Below are 26934 nucleotides of genomic sequence, written 5' to 3'. Positions count from 1 at the left end.
AATAGTGTCATTTTCTACTTTATTAACTTCATGTGATAAACACTCTGATCTTAAAAAATTTATTATATTTGGAAGAGAGAAGAGATAGCTTGTTTAGAGTCATCCTACCCATAATTTATTGGGCCCTTCTGTGACTGCTATGGATCTCAAACTCTGATCTGTTAATGTTATCTAGTATTTGGCTAATGGGATATATTTTCTTTTTTTCTTTATCTAAAAATGTGACAAAAGAAGACTAAGAAATGTTTTCCCAAAGGGCAATGGGATTTATGAATCATCAAATACATAAATCAGTTGTCTTCCTCTCTTTCTTTCTCTCTTTCTCTTTCTTTCTGACAGCAATCCATTCCTATTTAAATCTGTTTATAGATTATCATTATCCTAGTTCTCTTATAGTTTTTCTTCTTATTGTAACTTCTGTCATTTCCAAGCAACACATGTGAATTTGACCTTGACATTGTTAATCTTGGCTGTGCTTTGCCACAACTTTATCTTCATTTCCTCCCTCAAAGCCTCAGTAAATAGACTGTGATTAATCAGGTAACTGAATAATTTTTAGCTCATATATTTTTGAGCCTAAGCAGTCAAATTACTTCTTATATCTCTGGGAATTATTAAACAGGATGTCCATTAACATTAGTGAATATGTGTGGCATTTTTCCTTAATAAGGACGCTGAGTATATATATACTATAACGAAGGATAATTTCTCTAGATTAGTGGCCCTCATCATTTATTGTTTTTTGCAGAGATACACTTGACGGCTGATACTCTCATGACCAACATGTTTGCATGGAGTCACACTGGAGGACTTTCAGTCCCCCCTGCAAGTTCACTCTTTCCTGGTCACTCATGAATTCCCACTAAATGGCAGTGAATTACTATTAGAGTTATAACTACAAACAACTTTATTTAAATACTTTTTTGGAAGTAATTTATTTGGGGAAAGCAATGCTTAAATATCATCAGTAACCAATCAGTTTACATGCCCCTCTCGGCCTGCCAGTACATTACCCACAGTGGAGCGTTGTGGCTCTGATGATATCTATGGATATAGACCTGAACTCAACACTGAAAACTCAGAGATTGGTCACATGGCTATCTTTGCACACCTCTTTTATAGAATATGCTGTTATGGAAGTAGTAATCGTTCAAGTTAGGAAACTAGAGAAGAGAGAAGTCCAGCTCCTAGACTTCTTGGTGACACCGGTAAAATAACAAAAGAATATTGACACTTGTAATGCTCTTGCTTTTGTTTATACTAAGACTTTCAACTCTCAAAATGAAAGAATGAGGATCTTACCAACCTAGAGGAGTCTAAAGATGCTATGGACTTGATTAGTAAAAACAAATAAAAGCAATGACAAAAAAAATTGGTTCCCCATTAAAATGAAACCATGATTACTGAAGGAATTATTTGCCTGATAGATCATTTCAGGTCACATATGCTTTTAAGTATTTGATGAGTTAGTAGGTACCATGTTTGATTATAGTTCTTTGACATTTTCTACTATGCTATTTAATAATAAATTGGAAAGAAAGGCCATTTAAAGCAAATGTTTACATTCTTTTAAATACACAAAGCAACTATGAGCCACAGAGACAACAAATCTAAAAAGAGAAGAGATTCTTAAGAAAAGGGCTTAATTCATAAACCCTTAAAATCAGTATGCAAAATTATGGGTATATGCATATGTGTGGTGAGAAAAAAGTTCATAACCTTTACTGGTTTCTTAAGTGGGGTTCATGATCTATTAAAAAGCTAAGGACTAGGGGCGCCTGGGTGGCTCAGTCGGTTAAGTGTCCGACTTCAGCTCAGGTCACAATCTCACGGTCCATGAGTTCGAGCCCCGCGTTGGGCTCTGGGCTGATGGCTCAGAGCCTGGAGCCTGCTTCCGATTCTGTGTCTCCCTCTCTCTCTGCCCCTCCCCTGTTCATGCTCTGTCTCTCTCTGTCTCAAAAATAAATAAAACGTTAAAAAAAATTATAAAAAAAAAAAGCTAAGGACTAAACACTACTTTAATAGTAATGTTTTATAAGAGACAGAATAACAATTTTCTGGTGGACTGGGGAATGAAAAGGATACAGGTTGCCAAGTTAGATTGCTTTCCAGCCATTCTGACTGAATTTGCCACAATAGTATTTCGTTTTTAGTTAAAGGAAGTTGCCACAGCACGTATAATCACAAAAATGTTCACAATATCAAATACAAACAATTCTAGGGCTAATCATCTTGTGGGTCCTTTTCTGTTGCGTCTCTACATCGAATTGGGCCGAAGTTTGGCAAATTATGGCCCATGGTCTAAATCTGACCCACAGTCTGTTTTTATATGGTCTGCCAGCTAAGAAAGCTTTTACATTTTTTGGAGAATTTGCAACAGAAAGCCTATGCATCCTGTAAAGTCTGTATATCCTGTAAAGATATATACTTTATGCTCCTCTATAGAAAAGTTCAATACCCCCAATCAGTGAATTAGACAATTCAGTAAGTCTTTTGGACAGTAGCTAATATTTATTAAGGGCTACAAATTGCCTGGTTATGTCCTGGAGCTGGTGATACATCAGTGAGAAAAAAAAATGACCCAGATTATTTGCTTTTACGAATCTCATTTAGAGGTTATTTAGAGGACACAAAAATAAGATACCAGATGAATAAATTGAATCAATTTTATAGTATGTTCGAAAGGAATAAATATTGTGGAGAAAAATGGAGCAGGATATGGGAATTTGGAAATTTTGAGGGACGAGTGAGATTAGCTCTTGAAAAGGTGGTTAGAGTTGACCTCACTCAGAAGGTAATATTGGTGCAGACTTGAAGGAGATAAGGAGATAAAAGTGTAGCAAACAGTCAGTGCAAAGACCCTGAGGTTGTATCTGATGTTCAATGAAGGTGGAGGAGAACAATTAAAAACTGACTTTTTACATTGACAAGCCATGTGTCAGTCTCTCTCAGGCAGTTTCTCTTAAGCATATATAGTTTAAATTTTGCCACAAGTAAATCTCTCTTTATGTTATGAAAATTCACCCAAGCATAATGAATGAGTCGTCAGGGTTTCTGAATTAAAATGTTATCTGACAGAGCATCGAGCGGGCTCTGTCAGCAGCTCCTGCTGGGATGTACCCGCCACGACTCGGTGGAGTGTTGCAGAGTCGAGGGGAGCGACATCGGAGGAGCGGGATCTTGCTCAGGTATCCGGTTCAGATCAAGGCAAAAAGTAGGCGCCACCGCCTCCTCCTGGGTCGTTGCTTCTCGTCCAAGCTTGGCGGTGTCCCAGGCTCCGGAAAGGAAGCCTGCGGAGGATCCAAACTGATGAGGTCTGGGGTGCCCCTAGGGGCGACAGAGGTGGCGGCTAGAGGAAACCCTGCGAACCGCCGCATTGCCTTGGATTGAAGCACGTGTGGGTCAGCGCTGTCATTGGTCGTGGCGCGTCGAAAATCAGAGACCTCCAGGGGTGCCTTGGTGGCTCCGGTGAAGCTCTTACTTCAGCTGAGGTCGTGATCTCACAGTTCATGAGTTCGTGAGTTCCTGCCCCGCACTGGGCTCTGTGCTGACAGCTCAGAGCCTGGAGCCCGCTTCAGATTCTGTGCCTCCCCCACTCTCTGCCCCCATCCTGCTTGCGCTCTGTCTCTCCCTCTCTCTTTTTTTAAAGTTTATTTATTTTTGAGAGAGAGAGAGAGAGAGAGCAAGTAGCGGAGGGGCAGAGAGGGAGAGGGAGAGAAAGAATCCTAAGCAGGCTCCAGGCTCTGAGCTGTCAGCACAGAGCTTGACATGGGACTTGAACCCACAAACCCTGAGATCATGACCTGAGCCGAAATCGGATGCTCAACTGACTGAGCCACCCACGCGCCGCTCTCTGTCTCTCTTTCTCTCAAAAGTAAATGAACATTAAAAATTTAAAAAAAAAAAAAAGCCTCTTAAAAAAAAAAAAAAAGACCTCCAAAGTACAACAAACAGGAAAATACAGATAATCAAAGATTATCTCCATGCACAGGTCAAAATTTTTGGCAGCAAGGCAATGAAGAAGAAGCCAAAATAGTGACAGATAATTTTCTTAAAAAAACAAAACAAAACAAAACACTAAAATTACAATGCAAAGCCCAGAATTGATATTGTTGCATTCCAACCTTCTGTGTGAAGACATGTAAGGACAGATAGTAATGTTACAGAGAATCAGCTATTCACTGATTGGGATCAAATTGGAGAAAATGCTTTGAAATGCAGGGAGGGAATGGGAAGATTTACCTCCAGTTAAGAAAAACTTTACATGGAGTCAGAAACAACAAGTTCAGCGTCCAAGTGCAAGTAGACACTTGGAGGAAAGAAAATTTTGATATAATGTGTGATGACTTGAAAGATGGTCAGAAGTGTCATATACCCAGTCCTACTTGTAAATTTGAGGATGTTTTTCAATGCAGGCATGGCCAATAGTTCTACAAGGAAAAGATCTTATAGGAGTAGCCCAAACTGGAACAGGGAAGACGTTGTCCTACTTAGTGCCTGGATTATCCATCTTGATTTACAGCCCATAATTAGAGAAAAAAAAGAACGGACCCAGAATGTTAGTTCTTACACCCACTAGGTAATTAGGTCTTCACGTAGAAGCAGAATGTTCTATGTATTCATATAAAGGCCTTAAAAGTGTTTGTATATATGGTGGTGGAGATAGAAATGGAAAAATACAATAACTGAAAAAAGGAGTAGATATTATCGTAACTCCTGGAAGACTGAATGATTTACAAATGAGTAACTGTTTCAATCTCAGAAGCATAACCTACTTGGTATTAGATGAAGTCGACAAGAAGCTAGACATGGGATTTGACCCCAGATAATAACGATTTTATTAGATGTGCACCCAGACAGGCAGACTATTATGACAAGTGCAACGTGGACATATGCTGTCCGTGGACTTGCACAATTTTATTTGAAAGAGCCAATGATTGTATATGTTGGTACTTTGGATCTTGTTGCTGTAAGTACCATGAAACAAAACATAATTGTCACCACAGAAGAAGAGAAATGAGCTCATATCCAAGCGTTTTTAGAAAACTTGTCTCCCAAGGACAAAGTCATAATGTTTGTGAGCAGAAAAGTTTGCTCATCAAGTGACCCAATTCTGCGACATGGATTGGTGGGAGTCCCTTCACGGCGACAGAAAACAGATGGCCAAGAGAGAACATTAGAAAAGTTTAAAACAGGTAGAGTAAGAATATTGATTGCTTCAGATTTGACATCTTGAGGTCTCAATGTCCATGATATCACACGTCTATAATTATGATTTCCCTGGAACATCAAAGAATGTGTACATAGAGTAGGGTGCACTGAAAGAGCAGGGAGGACTTAACATCCATTACCCTCATCACTAGAAATGACTGGAGGGTTGCTGGTGAGTTAATATTCTGGGTATCTTCTTTGAGAAATATCTGTTCATGTTGTTTGTCTATTTTTTACTTGGATTAGTTTTTGGAGGGATGTTGAGTTTTATAAGTTCTTTATATATTTTTGATACTAACCCTTTACTAGATATGTCACTTGAGCATATCTTCTCCCATTCTGTAGGTTGCCTTTTACCTTTGTTGATTGTTTCCTTTGCTCTGCAGAAGCGTTTTGCTTTGATGTAGTTCCAGAATTTGCTTTTCGTTTTTGTTTCCCTACTTGGGAGACATATCTAGAAAGAGGTTGCTATGGCTGATGTCAAAGAAGATACTCTGTGTTCTCTTCTAGGATTTTTATGGGTTCCTTTCTCACATTTAGGTCTTTAATCCATTTGGGTTTATTTTGCGTATGGTGTAAGAAAGTGGTCTAATTTCATTCTTTTGCATGTAGCCATCCATTGTTCTCAATACCATTTGTTTAAGATACTGCATTTTTCCCATTGGATATTCTTTCCTACTTTGAATTGGAGGTTTCTTTCTGGATATTCTATTCTATTATATTGATCCATATGCCTATTTTTATGCCAGTACTCTATTTTGATTACTACAGGTTTGTAATATAACTCAAAGTCCAGAACTGTGATGCCTCCAGTTTTTCTTTTCTTTTTTTGTTTTTTAAGATCACTTTGTCTATTCAGAGTCTTTTGCAGTTCCATGCATATTTTAGGGTTTTTTGTTCTAGCTCCGTGAAAAATGTTGTTGGTATTTTGATAGGGATTACATTAAATATGTACATTGCTTTGGGTAGTATAGACATTTTAACAATATTTGTTCTTTCAATCCGTGAGCATGGAATATCTTTGCATTTCTTTGTGTTGTCTTGAATTTCTTTCATCAGTGTTTTATAGTTTTCAAAGTACAGATCTTTCACATCTTTGGTTAGGTTTATTCCTAGATATTTTGTTAATTTTTTTATTTTGAGTACAATTGTAAATGTGGGTTGTTTCCTTAATTTCTGTTTCTGCTGCTTCATTATTAGTGTATAGAAATGCAACAGATTTCTGTGCATTGATTTTGTATTCTGCAACTTTACTGAGTTTGTTTATCAGTTCCAGCAGTTTTTTGGTGGAGTCTTTGTTGTTTATATTCAGTATTATGTCATCTGCAAATTGTGAAAGTTTTACTTTTTCCTTACTGATTTGAATTCCTTTTATTTCTTTTTGTTGTCTGATGGCTGTGGCTGGTACTTCTAGTACTATGTTGGTCATCCTGGTCATCCTGGTCTTGTTCCTGAACTTAGGGGAAAGCTCTCAGATTTTCTTCATTAAGGATGATGTTAACCGTTGGTTTTTCATAGATGGGCTTTATTATGTTGAAGTAAGTTCCTTCTAACCCTGTTTTGTTGAGGGTTTTTATTATGAATGGATATTGTACTTCATAAAATGCTTTTTCTGCATCTATTGAAATGATTATGTGGTCCTTATCCTTCCTCTTACTGATGTGATGTATTGCATTGATTGATTTGTGGATGTGGAACCACCCTTGAAACCCAGGAATAAATCCCACTTGATCGTGATGATAATTTTTTTAATGTATTGTAAAATTTGATTTGCTAGTATTTTATTGAGAATTTTCAAATCTATGTTCATCAGGGATATTGGCCTGTAGTTTCTTTTTTAGTGGTGTCTTTATCTGGTTTTGGTATTGGGGTAACATTGGCCTCATAGAATGGATTTGGAAGTTTTCCTTTCTTTTCTATTTTTTGCAATAGTTTGAGAAGAAAAGTTATTAACTCTTCTTTAAGTGTTTGGTAGAATTTGCCTGTGAAGCCATCTGGGCCAGGACTTTTGTTTGTTGTGAGTTTTTTGATTACTGATTCAGTCTCCTTGGCTGGTAATCAGTCTGTTCAAATTATCTATTTCTTCCTGTTTCTGTTTTGGTAGTTTATATGTTTCTAATAATTTATCTGTTTCTTGTAGGTTGTCCAATCTGTTGACATAGTTCATATTATTGTCTTATAATTGTACTTCTATGATGTTGGTTGTCATTTCTCCTCTCTTTTATTTTGTTTGAGTCATTTTTCTTTTCATCTTGATAAGTCTGGGTAAAGATATATCAATTTTGTTGATTTTTTCAAAGAACCAGCTCCTGGTTTCATTGACCTGTTCTATTATTTTTTAGTTTCTATATCATTTATTTCTACTCTAATCTTTATTATTTCCTTCCTTCTACTGGTGTTAGGTTTTGTTTGTTGTTCTTTCTCTAGGTCCTTTAGGTATAAGTTTAGATTGTTTATTTGAGATTGTTCTTGATTCTTGAGTAGGTCTGTATTCCTATAAACTTCCTTCTTAGGACCACTTTTGTTGCATCTCAGAGGTTTTAGACTATTTTGTTTTCATTTTCATTTGTTTCCATGTACTTTTTCATTTCTTCCTTTATTCCTGGTTGACCCATTCATCGTTTAGTAGCATGTTATTTAAGCTCCATGTATTTGTAGTTTTTTTCAGAATTGTCCTTGTGGTTGACTTCTAGTTTCATAATGTTGTGGTCAGAAAATATGCATGGTATGATTTTGATTTACTTGAATTCGTCAAAGTTTGTTTTGTGGACTAGTATGTGATCTATTCTGGAGAATGTTCCATATCCACTTGAAAAGAATGTGTATTTTGCTGTTTCAGGATGGAATGTTCTGAATGTATCTGTTAAACCCATCTGTTCCAGTGTGTCATTCAAAGCCATTGCTTCCTTGTTAATGTTCTGTTTAGTTCATCTGTCCATTGATGTAAGTAGAGTGTTAAAGTCCCCTATTATTATTTATTATCTGTTAGTACCTTTATGTTTGTTATTAACTGGTTTATGTATTTGGGTGCTTCTATGTTGGGTGCATAAATATTTACACTTGCTGTATTTTCTTGTTGGATTGTCCCCTTTATTATTATATAGTACCCTTCTTTTGTCTCTTGTTACAGTCTTTGTTTTAAAGTCTATTTTGTCCAATGTCAGGTATTGCTACTCTGGTTTTCTTTTGCTGTTCATTTGCATGATGCATGTTTCTTCATCCTCTCACTTTCAATCTGCAGGTGTCTTTAGGTCTAAAATGGATCTCTTGTAGGCACACACAAAAATATTTTTATCGACTTTTCTTAATGATCATGCCTGCATGATATGTTGAGAATTTGTATGGATGTCTGCACTATTCAGTACAGTACTAGCTACATGTGACTATTTAAATTTAAATTATAATTAACAAAAGTAAGCATTCTGTTCTTTAGTTGTACTAACCACATTTCAAATGCATAATAGCTACATGTGACAGTAGTTACTATATGGAACAGCATAGATTATAGAGCATTTCCATTATCACAGAAATTTCATTGGAGAGTGCTGCCCTAACAGAAATACTGAATACACTTAATAGAACTTTTCTGAAGAATTGAGATTATAAGAATGAAGTTGCCTCCAAAGACAAGTATTTCACCTAAGGGAATAATATATGAGGAAAATTGGTCATTCAACCAGATAATACTTTGCATATTGTAAGCATTCTATAAATTTTTGAATGATGTCTACATGAGGGAGCAATGTTGCATTATCACCAAGTAATTCTAATCAACTTTCCTGAAATATAGTCTAGTGTTATCTTCTTTTTCCAGAAAAACGCACAATTTAAGTAAATTATTACTTTTAGAACTGATATGTTGACTCCATCCTCTTTTGAATCTTTAGCCTCTGTCTTTTTAATTAGATTATTTCTAGATATTTACTATGTTATTTACATATTAAATGCCCAGAAATTATCCTTATTTCAAAAATCTGGCCAGAAATGATACAAAAACAAAGTATTTTATGTCTACCTGAAGATGGTCATCCCCCCTTGAAAAGTAATGTTCTGTGCTCTAAGACAGCACTGTGATTCCTTTAATTAAGAGAAGATAATTTTTTAGCACCATAATTGAGGCCAGCACTGGAGCAGGAAGTCATTTTGGCTCCGGATTAAAGAAATATTAACCGCTTGGCCCCTGAAGACTCAAAGGCCGACTAGAAAAATGATAAACTTCAAAGTACCATCCCATAGATTGTGATGGTCTTTGAAGAAACCTAGACATGAAAATACTGGCTTCACCCTAGACATGCCAAAGTTCCTCAGCTACTGCAAAATTTAAGGTCAATAAGAAAAAGATTATGAAATAGGTTTTCCGTATATGGAACAAATAAATGTGAAAGCCCTGAGATTTGTATATTAGATTGGTTGCAACTGGTAACATGTTGTAATAGAGATCACAAAATAGAATTGATAAACTTAAGCTGGGGAGAATCCTATTTTTTTTTAAAAAAGGAAACTAACAGTGATGGACAGAAGAGGTCACATGTTGCTATTTTCCTAGTTTACTTCTAGATTCATGTGAAAAATGATTCATGATTCTAGATTCATGTGAAAAATATAAAAACATATAGCAAATTTAGGTATGAAAGGCCAAAGAATGAAATAATGTTTCTAAAGGGACTTTAATACACCCAGACTATAGCATTTATAAACTAGGACATGCTACCCCCTGGTTCACTTCCAGACCATTGCTCAGTGTACTGAGAAACATGACCACATACTGACTGGCACATGTTCAGAACTTGACGATTTGACACGGGAAAAATATTTTCATATTTAAGTGTACATTTGGCAAATAGAAGTATTAACAATAAGACTGTGGGTAACTTGCCGTATGTTTTATACAACGGGTACTTATTGATCTTATAAACAGAGAAGAGCACAGAGCTGAATATTTTACAATTGAAAACCCTCGCTTACTTTCTAATATAATTTTTTTTCCTTAGTTCGATAGACATAACAAAGGACACAGAGCCTAAATAGTTCTGTTAGTCTATGCCATGAATGGTAAATGGATGCTACCCATATCATTGGACCTACATTTCAAAGCGTATGTGAAATGTTTGTACTGTTAATATGTCCAGAGTTTCCCAGGTGAAACATAAACTTTGAAACATAAACTGCCAGGTTTCCAATGTAAGGTGTTTTTTTTTTTTTTTTTTAAAGCAGAACAATAGGACTAAACAAAATATTTTAGCTTCTCTAAATATTTTCTCCCCTTACCTTGCATCTCACCCTTTGGTTGGTCAGTAAAATGCTGCTAAAGTAAAAGAAATTTCTGATACTTTCACTAAAATGTGCTACAGTTATGTCCTGGATCTAAAATTGTAGGACAAGAGGACAAATAGATACCCAGAAACAATTATTAAAAGACACAAAGAAAAACAACAACTAATACCTAGGTAGCCTTGCATCCTGTAGATTTTGGATGAAGTTGTTACAAAATGCTTTTGTTGCTATCCAGAAGATGGTGGGAGAAAATACAGCCTTAATTCAGGTCGCATAATCATTTTCCGTTAAATGATTAGAAGTCCTGCTTTCTTCCACAGCACAACAATTACACAGCAGAGCATAATTATTTTACAGTCAATTGAGTACACCAAATGGGCATATTTATGAAACCTGATTTATACTTCATGCTTGCAACACTACATGAAGCGTGGCTTTACCTCCCACCAAACCTGCAGTCAGTAAAACCGTCAGAAGGACTCTTTGCTTCAGCTCCAAAGCAAAATAACTGAAGTTCGAGCAATCCTTTTGAAATGTTGGTACCGCACTTAGCTTTTTCCTATCAAGTGTACTGCAAAGAGGAAAGGCAAAGAAAGCAATGTGGTATCTGTGGACAGGTTCCATAAAAGTTTTATGGCTTTAGTTCATGCCCTGATTCTTGCTGTGGTGAGCAAGTACATTTTTCATTAGCCTATCCCACAAAGCAATGAGACAGTCTACATTTAAGTGATGACCTTCTCCATATAAGCTCAAACTTGTTTTCCTTGTACTTCAATAACTAATAATTATTTATGAAGGTTTGCATAATTACCTAAGATACTGCAGGAGTTTGGTCACATTGTGACCTTCATAAGAATTTCTTGGAACATGGTATTTCCAAATTTTTGAAGAGATAATCTAATTCCTTGTCTTTTTTTCTCACACATTTATATAGTTGGCAATGAGGCATCAATTCACAGTGATGACTTACTGGTACCATCAGTGAGTTTAAGGAGGCCTCTGTAAATATTTAAATTAGGCATTTCTGTTTTAGATGCAAAAAAAGTCCAGGCTGCTGCTCTAATGCAATTACAGAAAAACTAAATAATAGGTGATTTTGTTGAATTTGCTGATTAATCATGTGTAATGTCTATGTTTTTCTTATTAATTGCTTTATCTTAATTGCATAAGAATATCTTCTGATTTCACTCAGGACTGAAAGAGGGGAAATACTTATTTGGAATTAATGAGCAAACTGTGGAGTCCCGGGTTTATCGGTAATTCTTTATCTTCAGGGTCTGAGCATGGCCTAATATGGGGACTATAAAACAAGATTCCTCTATGTGTTATTGACTTCCAAATGAAAAAAAAATTATTCACTCCTTTCATAAGACCTGTGCACAGCAGCTCATGTTGATGGCCTCCAAGCACAGTAAACTAACACATTAGGGTAAACAGATGTTTTCTCTATTAACAGTATCAACCATCTGGCTGCAGGCCAAATCAAGTCTGGGAAGTAATTTCAACTGGCCTGTCTGTTAATGCGAAAACTGACTGAACAGTCTCTCCTGCTCATCTTCCCATCCTGCAAAGGATGTTTCTTCCAGTGTATGATTCATGGAAGAGCAGGAAGGAGAGAGATCATTTCAAAGAGTTAATTAATTCTTAGTTGCAATTTTATTCAATTATCTGTTTAAAATATAAAATGTACAGCATTAAAGATGCTAAGATCTAAACTAAGTATGATGTAGAAAATTAGGGAAAATGTAGAGATAAATTTTCTTAAACACTGGAATCAGCTGTGGTATCTAATTTAATCTTTATTTAAAGAACCCAGTCCCTGGGAGACCATGAAACTAGGTTGCCAACTGCCTACTAAAAAAATAAAGGAACAAAAGTAACTTTTGCTAAAAAGAGGTAAAATCATGACCATCTCACATGTTACTTATTTTTGGTCATTAAATATTGTTTATTCAGATATAATTGCCTTAGTTCATTTTGTCTTTCATATAGTAATGATTCTTGAATTATATCAATGCAATATTAATACAGACATTATCTCTTAACCTAACCTAAACAAATCAGAATAAAACAAAGGAAAATTATAATTCATAATATCATTTGCACAGATGTAAAATCTCAAGTAAGATTTAGTAAAAATTAATTTCTTTCATTTATTCCCAGATACTTGTGATAAATACCCACCTTTGCAGAATTTCCTTTTGTTCTTATTTCTTAGTTCTTTCTTTGCCTCTAAATCATTTTCTTTTCCTAACCATATTAGCTATATATATAGTGGAAAATTGAATCCCAAGAAGACACATCTTTATAAATGGATGAATAATTCTCCTGGGCTAGAAATTATTTAACTGATACTGAGCTACAAAATGGTATCTTCACGAGGCTAAAACTAATACAACTATTTCTTGTCCTATCTGTAGACAGACTAGAGGATTAACTAGGAATTGTGTGGGTTTTTTAAAATGTTTATTATTTATTTCGAGAGAGAGAGAGAGAGAGACAGAGAGTGAGCAGGGGAGGGGCAGAGAGAGAGGGAGACAGAGAATCCCAAGCAGATTCCACACTGTCAGTACACAGCTTGACATGGGGCTCGAACACACAAACTGTGAGTTGATGACCTGAGCCGAAACAAGAGTCAGAGGACTAAATGAGCCACTCAGGCGCCCCAGGAATTGTGTTTTAAGGAATCTAGTAGCAAGCTTATTTCTAGTGGTTTTCTAATGTTCCCACAAGATTTCCTGAGTTAATCAACTAACATAGAGGTGCGGTATGAGGAAGGAGCTGCCAAAGCATGTTGCATAGTGTGGACAGAACGTGAGATGAGTAGACGTAGATGTAAATCCTGAATTAGGCACTTACAATTTGTCTATTCACTGAACAAACGCACACCCAAACTCCTTTTAAAAATTCATTAAAGTGCTGGGGCACATGGGTGGCTCAGTGAGTTAAGCGTCCGACTCTTGATTTCAGCTCAGGTCATGATCTCACAGTTTGTGAGATCGAACCCTGTGTTGGACTCTGCACTGACAGCACAGAGCCTGCTTGGGATTCTCTCTCTCCTCTCTGCTCCTCTCTCTCGCTCTCTCTTAAAAATAAATAAGCATTAAATTAAAAAAACTATTAAAGTGCTTATTATGCTCCAGGTACTGTGTTTTAATATTTGGTATACTATAATGAAAAAGATTGACTAGACTCTCGACTTTCTTGAGTGTCTAGTCTAGTGGAGAAAATGTGTACCAACTGGCAACCTATCAAATAAAATAACTGAACATTGAGATCCATGCTGTGAAAAAGAAGAATAGAGCAATGTAACAGAAAGTAATAGGACTTGGGTTTTGTAGCTCAGTTGGTATTGATGGATCAGAAAGTACTTCTCTGAAGAAGGGGCATTTAAACTGAGACTCTAAATTGTAATGGAGGCAGCCATTTGGAAAATGACAGAAAGAATGATTGAGGCAATGAGGGTGTAATCTATAAGCCCATGAGAAGAAAGAGCTGAGCTCATTAGAAAGTTGAATGAAGGAAAATATGTCACCTCTTAGGTAAGATTTTAAACCTTTCAGAAAGCTTAGATGAGAGTCTGTAAAAATAGGTCAGGTGTGATCTGCCTCATATATTTGTTTGGGAATAATAATACCTAATGTATATTGATAAGTTCTATTTACCAGCACTATTTGAAGCGCTTGCTCTGAATTTCTAATTTAGATCCTATAACAAGACCTCTTCTCTGTCACTGTCTGTATTTATTTAGGTAAGGAAACAGATTTTTGGTAACTTAGGTAGTTAGTAAGTCAATCCAGCAATCTGACTCAAGAGATCATCCTCTTAGCAATAACATGAAATAATGTAGAAAAAGTTTCCAAGACATCATGCTTGTTCTTGTAAGTGTAGAAATTGTTGTTAGGAGCACCTAGGTAGCTCAGTCGGTTAAGCATCCCACTTCGGCTCAGGTCATGATCTCCTGGTTTGTGAGTTTAAGCCCGGCATTGGGCTCTGTGCTGACAGCTCAAAGGCTGGAGCCTGCTTTGGATTCTGTGTCCCTCTCTCTATCTGCCCCTCCCCTGCTCACGCGCTCTCTCTCTCTCTCTCTCTCAAAAATGGAATAAACATTAAAAATTTAAAAAAAAGAAATCGTTGTTATTATTATCAGTACTCTGACTGATATGTAAGTATTTCAGTCTGACCCAGCATTGATCTTTCCTACATGTATGTATAAAGTGATTAAATTTGTCTTTAAAACCAAAGTAATTTTGAGAGTGAAAGTGTTTGATTACATGGATACGACAGGCATTAACTAATACTGTCTTGGGATAGTATGGGATAAATGGCTGTTGTACCTAACATGTGAATTTGCCATCATTGGCCTGAGGTCACATTTGTAGTGAATACAGCAGCAGGCTACTGTTTCGTGAATTTCTTAAGCTGGGAGAGAATTTAGAGGCCATCAATTACAACATCTTGTTTTATAAATAATTTGCTTTTAAGGCCCAGAGAGATGAAATTACTTGCCCAAGATAAGAGCTGGTTAGTTCCAGAACTAGACTAGAAACTCAGTGATTTTTTTTAGTATTCCTGGCTGCTTAAAGACAAATGTGTATTTCTTTAGCTGGAACTGAATGGAATGGATAGAAATTTACTTATCCCATCACCCCACTGGCAGAGTGTTTTTTTTTTTTTTTTAACTAGCAACTTGTATCATGAAGCCAGCCAGGATTCACAGACAATCCTAGGAACATTTTAGAGTAGGACCATCAGCAGTGTTATGGAATGTGGAATCAGAAGGCCCTAAATTAGGTTTTAGCTTTGACCTTGTCATTGTTTAATTTAAGGGCCTTAAGCCAGTTACTTACTCTTTCTAAGCCTTGATTTCCTCACTTTGAGAGAGAGGACTTGAAAAAAATCCCTTTGAAGTCCTTTTTTTTTTCTTTTCTTTAAGTTATATAAGAACAATAGTCTGAGTTTGGGGAAGATAGTTGGTAAAGAGAAAAGTGAAGGTACCACAGACAGATTTCAATTTTGCCAAGGGCTAGTCTTGAGTCTGTTGCATGTTAAATCACATAGTTCTTGAACTGGATTAGTGAGTAGGTAGATAGAGATATTGATTAGGACACCAGTGATTATCCAGTAAATTATGCATGACTGAGTTTAAGTAGACCAACAGGATACTTTTGGACCATTTCCCACAAGACGAACTAACATTGACAGCTCATTTTCTGGAATCATGTGAGACTACTCAGGGGTTACAAATGGATAATAATGGGGATTTAAAAATTTAGATCCTAAAATAAAGGACAACTAAGGGCCTGGAAAAGAGTTCTACTATTGGAATTTTTTTTAAGTTATTAATGTCCCGAGACATTTATTTGTCTCTACATTTTTATATAACATGGAAATAATTGCTAAGTGTTCATGTTGTTCAAGTCAGTGGTAACAATAAAAGAAATATAGGTAAATTTTTAGGTATTCAGTTCTAGAGTCAAATAAGTGGGTTTAAATAGTTGATTGCCTGATTTACAGGATGGTGGTGAGAATTTAGTGAGAAGGTGTACGTACTCAGTCACCCTAGTGTGCCTCAGCTGCATTGGCTTTCTTCCCCTTCTCTGATTGCATTACACCCTCTTCTCTTCTGTACCAAAACACAGAGATTGTGGAAAATATTGTATATTGGCTTCCTCAACCTATGTTGTCTCTCTAATAGCATACCTTCCTTTAAACTAGAGTCTACAAAAATAAATAAATACCATATTTATTAGATTTCAATGTGTCAGGATTCCAATGAGACTGTCTTCCACCAAATAGATACACATATATGAGAGAAGGAAGGCAAGAATAAACATCTGGGACAAAGGCTAGTTGTTTCTTTTTATGAGAATTGTCTTGGAGGCCTTTTATTAAGGCCTGTTAAGAAGATTCTGCTATGTGAATGTATGAACATTTGGTTTTCATGACTGTCAAACAGCAGATGGTAGCATCAGTGACATCTCTGGTGATAGTGTTAGGCTTATCTTCTAGTTGGGTCATTTTTGACTGTTTAGCATCAAGTTCAGTTCCCCGGACTTTTCCAAAGTTCTTTGAGTTAGTAAGAGGCTATAATAAGGGCTCTTTTGCATAAGTCAGCTAGAGTGGACTTTGTTGTCTGCAACTAAGAATCCTGAAGTAATACAGCAATTTTGAACAATGAAAGACAGAAGCCTCATTAACGTTTCTTAATATAAGATCATATTTATTCATATGTGTATTCATTTGAAATAATTATTGAGCATAAGACACTGGGTTAGATGCTGCATATAAACTGGTGAATTAAAATAGGTATCAACCCTAGATATGGAAGCTAAAATCCATTGCAAGAGATATAATTAACAAGTAAATAAACAAATGAATATATGCTTGAATAATAATTAGTGCTCTGAAGAAAATCAGTAAGATATAATAATATAATAAAGGAAGCCATTTAAGTCAGAAGAGGTTCTCTGAAAGATGAAAAGAAGCTAGCTAGTAAGAATGTGGAAGGTGCATTTTCTGTGGTTCTGAATGGTGCACTAAGAGCTTCTGGTGAATTTTATAGTCACCAGTAAAATAATAGTTAAATAAGAGTGGTTAAATAAGTAAAACCTATAATTTGGCAGAAATCTGTAGCTATTTAGTCAACTAAATTTATAGAATGTAATACTGAAAACATAGAAACATAGAAAAGCCAGCAAGAATGACTTATTTCCGGTAACTGGCCACCTACATAATTATTATATCCAAATACCATAAAGAACCTCTTTTTTTCCTGATAGAAAAGGGAATGGTGATTATCTCTCAGACAACTAGATTTTTCAGTAAAACATTACTCAAGTGAATGTTATTCTTTCATTGGAAATTGTGTGACCTATTTATGGTGGTGGAGTCCCTATGACCTCATACGATAGAAAAATAAGGTGAGGAACCAATACAATTATAAATAGCACAAGGAGCAAGCTAAAGATTGTAGAATACCCAAGTTAAACACTATCTCCTTCCACTGTCAAGAAGACTGTGATTATTGAGTTTTCTGTTACTCTTCTACAACAATCCTAATTTTACATAACTTTTATTTTATTATAGTTATTATTATAGTAAGTTATTATATATAGTATGTTATTATACAGTTATTATAGTAAGTCCTCTTACAAGAAGTTACTGCTCTTAAAGTCCAAAATGAAGTGCTGAAGGGTTAGCAGTTAGTTCCTACAGTTTAAATAAAGAGACTGGGATTAACACTTTGAAGAACAAACTGGATCTTCCTTTTGAAGGTGAGAATTTATCCTGATCAAGAGGTGTGAAATGATTTTAGTGTTCATAATTCAGATGTAGAGGCTTCAGAGACCAGGCACATTTTTTTCCCCTTTGTATGGCCATTTGCATGTGAAACAAACTCCCTTTCTAGCCTCTCCTTGGCTACACCTTTGTCCAGATAAACCTGGCAGAGCGTCTTGTGAATGGGCACATTGCCATCATGGCAGATGGACTGGGCAAGCAAGTTCAATAGCCAGAATGTATGTCACATTTGACTAAGAAGGGCACATTGACACCAGTGTATGTAGAAACAGCATTTGGTGTACATTCTCACTCCCTATGGCCAAGGGAATATGACCCAGCACTGTAGCTGAGCAATACATTAACTTTGTAAATCTAAAACATTTAAGCCTAATCACTACAGATCTATTGCCCAGAAATTATGGCTATAATTTAGACTTCTTGGGAGAAAAAATGTAAAGCTTTGTCCTAAATATTGGATATAGATATTTCTTCACAAAAAGCATCATCATCAACCACAAATACTATATTGATCATTTGTTCTATCCATGCCATTTGTAAGGTCATACATCTTACAAATAATCTTTCAGAGAAGAAATTTGTGGTTTTCCTTTTCACATAAGCACAGGTACATTATCTGAGCAATAGTGATTTTATATTTTATATCTTTCTTTATATAACTTATTAATATATCTCAAACTATTCTCATCCATTTCTTCAATCTCACCTTTTCTCTCCAAATGCCCTGATGTAATTTATATTTCACTTCATCGGGAATGAATATTTTGAGAAACATGTTTTAAATCATTATCAACCTCACCCCCATGCTCTTAATCCTTCCACTTTTGTGATCTCTGCCAACAATGTTATAATTATTCTGATTTAAAACATTAAGACCAACTTTAACATTAACTTGTCTTTTATTTCCATATCTAACTATTCTTCAAAATTTTCCAATGACAAATCAATCCTCTCCTTTCCAGTCATAGTTCTATTACTTTAATTCTTAACCTCATTATATCTCACCTAAACCAGGAAAGCTCTTTATTAAGTATTTAGCATAATGGCTTCAAGGTCAGACAAACCAGGTCATAAATCCAGCCAACCATTTATGAATATATGTAAGTATGTATGTATACATTTATACACATTCAACTGTTTTCTTTTTTAGCCCAACTCAGTTAAAAGTATTTTACAGAAAAACACAAATGCCATTCCTAAATACTTCAGTGTATCGCCCCTAAGGATAAGAACATTCATCTACATAACAATAGTATGGAAATATTATGAAGGCAGGCCTGGAAGGATGTCCTGATGGGTTGTTTGTGAGGATATAAAAGAAAGTCAAAGATATTTCCAGAGATTTTGGCAGGAGCAAATGGAAGTATGGAGATATCATTTACATAGGCCAGGAAAACTGCATTTAGAAGCTATTTTGGGATTATAGAGATAAATTTCCCCCCATTCTTTGCTAGAGATTGGCTGGGTCAGGCCATAATTGAAAATTCTGGAGTGTGTAAATTTCCTCGAAGTTGAGGAAATCTTGCATGAGGCAAAATAAGATATCAAACCCAGGTTCTAGAATATTTTTAGTGAAATAATTTAACAAGAATCGCAAATGGAAAATGGAGCCATTCCATTTAGCATGCTTTGGCTGTCGGCAGAATATCTCACTCAAATTGCTCTACAGTTTAGAACATGTAAAGGTTCCAATGTGAAGAAGTACAGACTAGGGCAGTCTCCAGAACTGGCTGAGTTAATGGTTAGGGCTGTGACCAAAAATCCAAGTTCTTTCTACATCTCTGTGCTATCATCCTACTTGTGGACTTCATTTTTATATTGGTTCCCATCATATTCTTAAAACAGCTGCTGGAAGTATCTATGGCAATGTTTATTTATTTGTGTCCAGTGGAAGGTCAAGAGAGAAGGTGCTTGCCCAAGCATGGATTATAATTCCCTCTTTTAGTCATGTTTGGTCTGCTTGAGTTACCATTTCAGTAATTACCGAGATCGCGCTCTGGAATTAGGAATGAGAGAGATAACAATAAGTAAGTAAGAAAGTAAGTTAAGTAAGCAAATAAAAATAAAAACTACAATATGTTATTGGGAAAAAGGTAGGTAATCAACAAAAGTCATTACTCAGAAAGTTCTCTTACCTCTCCAAATACAACCCATCCCCTGAGACATATACTCTTCGTATGTTTTTTACCATAGATTAATTTTTCCTGCTGAAGGGCTTCATATAAATTGAGTCATATGGTATGTACTCATTTGGGTATGGCTTTTTTCTGCAAAATTATTAATGTGTCTCTGTGAATTGCTTATTTTTATTCTACAGTAGCACTCTCTTGTATGAATGTAGCACATAGTATTGGGTTGTTGACACTTTTTGGAATAGGGGATAAAGCTACTATAATTATTGTGAACAAGTCGTTGGGGAACTGCATGTATATTTTATTTCTGTGGGTAAAAAAATCTAGAAGTAGAATGTCTGTGTCATCGGATAGTCTACGTTCAACTTAATACAAAAAACTACCAGATCTTTATTCCAAGTGGCTATACATTACTGGTCCTGAATATAACAGAAGAAGAGACAAGGTCTGCAGCATTAGCATTTTTGGTTATGGATTTGTAAAACAAAATTTAAATTATTATGAACTAATGCTTCATTTCCAAATTACCATGTGTACAGAGAGGTGTGAGACATAGGTTTTATAAACAGGGTTGATGAATCCAAAACTGCTAGCATGTGATATTTGAAGCCCAGAAAAGAAAGTGTCTATGTGTCTTCCTGATGAAATGAGTACTCAACACTCTCTTCAAGATTCAGAAATTGAGTGTGCAGTGACATTCGGTCACTACAGTAATGGAGGGGCAAGGACGCAGGACTGGAGATAATTCCTCATTTTTAAATAACATGAAATTCCAAGAAAAATAATATCTGCCGAATGGCTTGTGTTTTCACTGAGTTAGGAAAGGCCTGGTTCCTTGCTAAATTACAGACATAATCAGTTTTACCTCCGTGCGATGGGCAGTCACACTATCCCCGGTAGGTCGGCCTTTGACTCAGCTGTGTGTTCCTTCACTAGAAACTGACTGACAACTTCATGTCTATTTATGTGTCATCATCTGTTATAAATTGGATGTTTGTGTCCTTCCAAAATTCATATGTTGAAATATTGACTTTCACTGTGATTGTACTAGGAACCACGGCCTTTTGGAGGTCATTAGGTCATGACAGTGGAACCCTCCCGAATGGATTTAGTATCTTATAAGAGACCCCAGAGAGCTCTCTTGCCGCTGCTTCCATGTGAGGACACAGCAGCAGAGGGCTATCTGTGAACCAGAAGTGACCAAACATGGAACCTGCTGGCACCTTGATCCTAGATTTTCCAGCCTCCAGAGCTGTGAGAAATAAACGTCTGCTGTTTAAGCCACCAGTCTGTAATATTTTTGTTATAACAGCCTGAACAGACTTAAACACCATCCATCTGGGGTGTGGGTGAAGTCTAAGATATTCAATTTTAATATATACAGAGAGTTGAAAAAGTCTGTTTGTTATGGCATAGTAGTTTTATGTATTAATTTGGCCTATGCTTTACCTCGCTATGAGCCCTGAAAAATGAACATTTACAGATAATAAGCTCTTTCCTTCATCCTTTCTTTTCCTTTCCTTCTTTTTTTCTTTTTCTTTTCCTTTTATTTCTTTTTTTCCTTTTCTTTTTTACTATCAATGATTTAAAGCTGGATTTTTGTCTATATCCCCTAGTTTCATGACCTCATAAATATAACACTGTGTACTTCTTATCTCCTAGATAGAAATTGTTTGCGCTGTATGACTCTATTTTATCTAACATGTGTAAAAGGTCCCCACCATCAGTTCAAAAATATATTCTTGTTACTCCATGTATGCATGTGATTTTGGGGATCCTGGTCACTAAATGAAAGCTGGTGCACAGCCAGAGTTTAAAAGTGTCAACTCTGTTTAAAATGTGTTTTGTTTCCTTCATGTACATGATGCTTTGTTACTGGCAGACAAAAATTAACAATTATAGGCCTAATGTAATAATTGTTTCCACTCTGTTTTGAATAAAACCAGTAGATTGAGGTCACTGTTTTTATTAGAGAAAATATGATAATGTGATTATTGTATTTCTAGCTTGAGATCTAGGTCTCTGTTTTGATGCAGTAACTACTGTGGGAATCATTTGCTCTGTGAGTTGCAGGTGTTTTTTAGGTGCTTTCTATATTTGCTCATGGGGATGGACATGAGTTTGGGGAGTGTGTATCATTCTTTGTAGCCCCTTTGTCAAAATAATTAAAATTTCCTAGGCAAAATAACTTTCTTTCTCTTCCTTTTATCCCCCTTTCTCCCCTCTTTCTTCCCTCCCTTCCTTTCTTCCTTTCTTATTTGACTCTCAGACAGATTATTTGAGCTTGAGCTGGGTCTCTGGGGCCACCTTTATGTCTCCAGTCACTTGCACAGGGCTTACAATGCTCCACTTACAGAACGCTTCATCCAGCTTCACCATTTTCTTTTCTTTCTTTTTATTTTTTAAGTTGACTTATTTTTGATAGGAAAGAGAGGGTGGGGGGGCAGAGAGAGAGAGGGAGACCAAGGATTCGAAGCCTGCTCTGTGCTGACAGCAGCAAGCCCAACGTGGGGCTCAAACTCACAAACCAGGAGATCATGACCTGAACCACCCAGATGCCTCATGTCTTCACCATTTTCTCATCGTCACTCTAAACTTCTGCAGCTGCTATCATGCCAGACCCAGACAGCTTGATTTCTCCCTTCATTTTCCTAAATCATTACACAAGGTTATTGCATATTACCAACACTTACCAAAGGGGTAGCAAAGGGTAATTAGAGCCCAAGGAAGAAGAAAATTTCAAATTCAAATAGAAACCACTAACCTGAAAATTTATCATCTCTTCTATGCCATAGGGGATTTCTTGCTTCATTAGACCTCAGCTTCTCACCATCTCCTTGGGCCTCTTTCTCTAACCTGATATCCTTTGCTATTTCCACTAGACTACCAAATTCAAATCCTCACATTGCTATTATTTCTCATGCAGAACAATTTCATCTCCTGTCTTGTTCTCATTCTCAACTTTCCTAGTGTCATGGACTCAGCAAGTTTCTACTATGTGTTTAATATAGTGAAAGCAATGAAAACCATTTTCTTTCCTTAAGAGCAATTTTTAATCCTGCTACATCTTTAGTTATGGACCTACCTCTTTTTCCCTGTGTTGAGATTTCTTATCCATATCCTCATTCCAATTATAACTTAATCAAAGTTCTGAACTCAATGATTGAAATCATTTTTGAATAAACTCAGTTTAAAAAGCAATGAACAGGAACCACGTTGCATTCAGATTAAATTTTCCTTCAGATGGCCCAAAGTAGTTTTCTCTTCATATTTAAATATTAAACTGGGCATACAAGAAGGGGTTGCCAAGTAGTATAAAGCAATTATTAACAAAATAGTAAATCATAGTAAATTGAAATATCAATCTAGTACTATTTTTCTTAGCTTTGTAAGGGACATGGTTAACTGAAAGTTTGGGTGATACAAACCAAAGATACCTCTTTAATACAGCTCCCCTATATTTTTGCCTTTCTATTGCTAAAGTCCATCCTGCAAAGATACATGGGTGTCTGCAGTAGTCTCCACCACTTTAACATGACTTGACTTTCCAGGAAGTTTCTTTCTCAGTCTGCTGAGCAGATGAGAGATGGCTTGAAGAGAGATGGCTGCTTATGATCCCACTTCCGCAAAGCACTTAGGAAAGACCTAGAAAGTGCTTAACTAATGTTAGCTGTCATTAGTAAAGAGAGGTAGCATAGGTAGTAGTGAAAAGACTCACTGGAGTCTTCCAAAAAGTGCTTCCAAAAAGCACTGGAATGAGACTGCCTGCATTTGAATCCGGACATACCACTCACGACTTGCTGTGATCTTAGGCGTTAGCTTAAATTTTCTGGGACTCAGTTTCCTCATCTGTGAAAAAAAAAGAAGTCAATAATAATAACAACTATATTAAGACATTGGTCAGAGGATTAAATTACTTAATAGAATGTAAAATGCTTAGGATGGTGCTGGTGCATTGTAGGTGCTTAGTAAGAGGTCCCTTCCTCTAGTTTTGTTTTCTCCAGATGTGACCCAGGCTCACTTTTCTATATGTCATGATTTTGATTTTTCAGAGGCTGGTGAAGACTTTGTAACTGTAGTGAGTACTGCATCAAGACAGTAGTTTTGGGAGAGAGCCTGCATTAACAGGATTTCTGCTACTATAGGCTAGGTATGGATCTGCCAAGAAAACTTTAGAAAGGGGTCCTCTTGGGGAATCTCAAATATGTGTGTGATGATACCAGTGGAGGTTTGGTGGTGTATATTCCATATCCAAATGGAGAAAAGTTAAAAAAAAAAAAAAAAAAAGAGTCCAGGCCTGAATGAAGTAAAATGTCTTTTATCTGGGGATCTCACAAGTTTCAACAACTCATTACAGGAGGAAAATGGAAATCTTGCCGTGTGAACGTTTTCTTTTCATTTTGCCTTTTTAAATGTTTATTTCTTTGAGGGGGAGGGGAGGCAAAGAGAGAGGGAGAGAGAAAATCCCAAGCAGGCTCCAGGCCCCATGAAGAGCCTGATGAGGGGCTCGATACCACTACTGTGAGATCATGACCTGAGGAGAAACCAAGTCAAATGCTTAACTGACTAAGGCACACAGACACCACCATTTCTTCTTCTTCTTCTTCTTCTTCTTCTTCTTCTTCTTCTTCTTCTCCTTCTTCTTTCTTTAGTGCTCAAATTTGAAAATGTTGCTAGTCTAAGTGCATATAGGGCTTTGCATTTATTCATCATGCTTCTGTTTTGGCAAATGGAGGTCATGAGGACTTTATTAGGATTTTCTGAAAGGGTCATGGGAGGCCTTTTTATTCCACTAGTGTGTCCCTAGCCCCTGGCACTGGTTAGTGGTGTTTATACGTGGAATGAGTTTGGTGAACCTTGATAAGGCTTCGACCATCTCGCTGGGAACCCTATTTTGGACTTATTTTAATTTTGTGAGTCTTTCATTCTTCAGTTTCTAGAATTGGGTTTGGAATTTGTTGGCTCTGTTTGGCAGTATGCAGCTTCTGATTTGTAATGGAGGGCTGGGATAATATTCATACATCTGCTAGGAGGTAGGAATTGAGCCAGGGCAACTGCTTGAAAGCATTTGACTTTTGACAACACAGACCGGCTGTTTTTGCTTCCACATATGCAACTCTGTGAACAAAGGCAGAGGGGGAAGTGATGAGTGTGGTATGTGGCCTCTTATTTACTATGAAGCAACTGTGCAATTTACTGGCATCTCCAAAAATCTAGCTGTGTGATGCTGTGGCTATATGCATGGAAGTGGGTGTAAAGCTGAATAAATGGGCAAAAATGAGCAAAAATCCCAGCATCTTTTGGATCTTGGCTGGATTAATGAAGTGGCCTCCACATGAGGCAGAACAAAAAAATAAATGGATTCAGAAGAAGAAGAAAGCCAATGTCATACAAGTCCACAAAACCAGAACTGAATGTATGATCTTCTAAAGGCTGCTCTAACATTTTAAAAGTAATCAGCATCATAGAAATACTACTGACAGGGTTTTCGTTGGAGCAAACGTTTCCTCTACACTATCTCGTACTCAAGTTGCATGCTTTAATTGAAATCAGACTTTAATGCTTAATGTACATAGATTTATGTTCTTAAATGAAAACCCCAAGATAATTTTTGATTGTGTCAAGCAGCGTAGTACATGAGTCACTTGTTAGTTCGCTGATGGTAACGAATAGATTTACTATGGCCTAAAACAAACAAGCAAGCAAGCAAACAAACAAACACAATGTAAATGTTGGAAATGCGTTTAATATTAAAAATAGAAATGGCTTTAGAACCCATTGCTTTGGTTGTGTTAAGAAAGTGAGAATTGAGATACTTGCCTCAATTAACCCCATTGCTCACTCAAAGTCATTTACTCAGTGACTCCTGAGTGCAAGGCACATTACTGGCTCTGATGTTACTGCTGCATAAGGCTTATCTCTTAGCTTGGAGAAGATGACAAACTAAAGAAAAACCAACACTGAACAAGTAATCATGATAAACCAGAATTATGCATTCTCTGACAGAGGCATCAAGCCTGTATGTACACACCGTCAGGAGGCTGGGCCTCAGCTGTACTTCCAATGCTTACAAATGCTTTAATTTTTGGTTTTTCACCTCTCTGAACCTCAGTTTCCTTCCTCAAATGGAGATAAAAGTAATACCTAACTCATTGGGTTGTTGTATATATCAAAGAAATGCCTACAATATGTGTAAAAGTACCCAGCATATACTAAGTCCTTAGTATATATTTTATTATTATTAGCTTTGATACCTATCTGAGAAATTGAAAACATAATGCAAACATCCTGATCTTTCATATATCTTGTACATGATAATCTCATCCGTGTATTTATTTCATTGGTTTAAGAAATATCATAATGATGTCTGTATGGATTCTAAATATTCATCCATTTCATGACAAATCTATGTGCTATTTATATCTCAGTGCTACACAGCTAGCTCATATCTAATGTAAATGGATTCAACTCCTCTTACATCTAACTTAAATACTCAACACTTCCACTTGAATTTCTTTAGTTATGATTGTTTTGGCCACATGTGACCAAAAAAACAAATAAATAATGGTGCATAGGCGAGATAGAGTTCATTTTTGCCTCAAGTAAGAGAAGTCTGGAGGTAGAATATCCAGGGCTGGTTATGATCAGGGAGCCAGGTCCTTTCTGACTTTCTCCTTAATTCTTAAAGTACAGGTCTCTTCCACCGGCTCCAAGATGACTGCCCAAGTATGTCTGCATCCCAACAATCAGAAAGGATAAGGAGATAGAAAAGAAGAGTCAAAGACACCTTCTTGACATCTGGTAAGGAAGTTTCTCATTTAGCTTCCTCAGAACAATTATTTTTATATCTTTCAGCCATAACATAGGCACATAGCCATAACTAGCCCCATGAGAGGCTGGAAGTGTGTTTTTTATGTGAAGCATCCATGTGTCCAGCAAAGAGTTGGAGTCTAATGTTAAGAGAGCAGCAGTAACAGGATAGTGGAGGAGAATGCATTAATCAGTCAGCCAGTTT

General features: G+C 36.4%; 1 pseudogene; it reads left to right on the top strand.

The window, feature by feature from the left end:
* The window catches only part of LOC125922351 (probable ATP-dependent RNA helicase DDX43), a 45025-nt pseudogene extending 27027 nt beyond the window's left edge, over window positions 1-17998 (top strand).
* The last annotated feature ends 8936 nt before the right edge of the window (window positions 17999-26934 follow it).

Source organism: Panthera uncia, chromosome B1 (assembly GCF_023721935.1).
Source record: "Panthera uncia isolate 11264 chromosome B1, Puncia_PCG_1.0, whole genome shotgun sequence".
Taxonomy (NCBI): Eukaryota; Metazoa; Chordata; class Mammalia; order Carnivora; family Felidae; genus Panthera; species Panthera uncia.
This window is presented reverse-complemented; position numbering and strand designations above follow the sequence as displayed.